Source organism: Rana temporaria, chromosome 4, assembly GCF_905171775.1.
Source record: "Rana temporaria chromosome 4, aRanTem1.1, whole genome shotgun sequence".
NCBI classification, from domain to species: Eukaryota; Metazoa; Chordata; class Amphibia; order Anura; family Ranidae; genus Rana; species Rana temporaria.
Genome location: NC_053492.1, coordinates 55233513 through 55235983, shown reverse-complemented (window position 1 = coordinate 55235983; position 2471 = coordinate 55233513). Strand labels below are relative to the sequence as shown.

Below are 2471 nucleotides of genomic sequence, written 5' to 3'. Positions count from 1 at the left end.
CGGGCCTGGCTGACTCCCCCGGGACACCTTCGGGCAATTCTGGGCAAGATGATCCCGGCTACCGCAAAAATGACACTTCCTACCCTCCCCACAGTCCACGGTCTTATGGCCAGGTTTAAAACAATTGCGGGATACCTGGCCAGTCTCGCACTCCTCCTTGGTATGCCCGAAAGCAAAACAAAGACGGCAAAATGTAGGCTGCCCTGGGTACCAGAGGTACCCATGATTGGACCCGATAGAAAAAGTTTGGGGTAGGTGCCTTACCCCTCCAATCCCATCTGGATCCCATTTCTGCTGGACCCAAAACTTCCTTTTCCCATTAAAGGTACCAAAAACCTTGGTCTGTTTTGAGCCAGCAGAAACAAAATAGCAGTACAGGGACAAAAAGGCCCTGATCTCCTCATCCCTCACGAAAGGGTTGTACATGTGGACCAGGACCAGTAAACGCTGCTTACTCTCCGCACAATAAAATGTAATGCCATCAAGCAATGGATCGCACTTCTTCTCCGCCTGCCGCAACCAACATGTTTGCACATCAGCTTTATTCCAAAAGGTGACATCATAAACACCAGTGGAAGGAAAGCACTGAACGCAAAAAATACTCTCTCGAGCCATGCCCAATAATCCTAAATCCTAAACCTTGTCCCTCTTATCCTCCACTACCGACAGCCGAACTGTATTAGGCGCATCAGGTGGTAAGACCATGTTCACCTAGGGTCTACTCCACATTCTACAAAGAAAAGTTAGTAGGGGGATCGCAACTTGTTGTCTGGGGACTAAGCCTCGGGCCAATAGCAGCCAGGGGGGGCCCTCCGAAAAGGGACGCTCCCCCCAAGGCCGACCTCTGGGTTCCCCAAGACACCTCTTGACTAAGAATCAGGCAGTCGAGACTACACTTGATCTTAGCCAAAAGGCCGAGAAGCGATAACCCAATTATTCTCTGTAGCGAGCGGCTTTCCGGCCTCACCGGAGGGCTCGCTGAGAGTTGCCCGTTTGCCTGTGCCCAGCACTCGCCCTTCCCCCCAGTCTAGGCTGTCCGGAGGTGTGAATCCGCAGCCAGATGGGTGTCGCTGGCCTACAGGCCTAATCCCCTGTCTACTGGCCAATCCACCCTTTTCTGACACCTGCCCAACACTGCTGGAGCCCAGTCATGACCTTCAGTCATCCCTAAATAAGAATTGCACAGATTCAGGTGGTTCTCGTTGCTCCTCGTGCACGTTCAACGAGGAAAATCATTTGCATGTGCCGGCCTCCTAGTTAGCATGACGTGGACTTAGTTAACATAACGTGGAAGAAAATCGAGGGCCACTAGAGGGAGTCAAAGACTAAGGCCGGGTACACACGGACAAACATGTATGGTGAAAGCGGTCCGTCGGACCGTTTTCACCATACATGTCTGCCAGAGGGCTTCTGTACGATGGTTGTACACACCATCGTACAGAAGTCCGCGCGTAAACAATACGCGGGGCGTGTCCGCGGTGTCGCCGCGTCGATGACGCGGTGTCGCCGCGACAATGACGCGGCGACGTGCGCGGCCCGCCTTTAAAATGCTTCCACGCATGCGTCGAAGTCATTCGACGCATGCGAGGGACGGCGGGCGCCTGGACATGTACGGTAGGTCTGTACTGACGACCGTACATGTCCGAGCGGGCTGAATTCCAGCGGGCTGTTTTAAAACAAGTCCAGGAATATTTGTCTGCTGGGAAAAGGCCCGGCGGGCAAATGTTTGCTGGAATTCGGCCCGCTCGCGCCCACACACGACCAAACATGTCTGCTGAAACTGGCCTGCGGGCCAGTTTCAGCAGACATGTTTGCTCGTGAGTATGGGGCCTAAGGGATCCTCCGGATAAAAATAAAAAACCCTTGCCACAGCTGACTTTTCAAGCTAGTTGCTGCATGCAGCAAGGCACACAGCAATGGAGCGAATTCAGCCCCCTTGTTTGACAGCAGAGTGGGCACTGCTTATCGAAGGCTTCATTTTGGGCCTTAGGAGAGAGAGCGAGCGAGGAGTAGAACACTAGCTGACTTGTCGAAAATTGGACGCCCTGACTAAATCTAGGTTTTGCAGAATAGGTAACTTTGACGAGTAGTGTCATTTGGTGAGCAGCAAAAAAAGGTCTGCCTTCCCCCAAGAAAGTGACAAGAAGCAATGAAGACAAAGACACAAGGGTTAAATGCCAGTTTATTGCAAGGAACCGAGTTTAAGCAAGAAACATTGTCAGCAACAAGACACAAGACAAACAAGTTGGATGATTTTCCATTTAAATCTATTTTTTGACACTGCGTAAGAGGGGTGCACCGGTCCTGGAGGTACTGCAATACCAGTTCGATGCGTGGAGTGGACAGAGCAAGCTCTTCTTCCATCTCCCTGTTCTAAAAATCCATTTAATATATGGTCCCCAGATAGGGGACGTATCAGATATTAAACTGATAAGAACAGATTTTTTATTTTTTTTTCCATCAGACTGAAT

At 51.0% G+C, this 2471-nt stretch overlaps 1 non-coding gene across 1 annotated transcript; it reads right to left on the bottom strand.

Annotated features, from left to right (window-relative positions):
- Positions 1 to 2288: 2288 nt before the first annotated feature.
- LOC120938628 lies at positions 2289 to 2471 on the bottom strand. Its single transcript, XR_005749182.1, has one exon. It is a non-coding gene; the product is annotated as a U2 spliceosomal RNA (small nuclear RNA).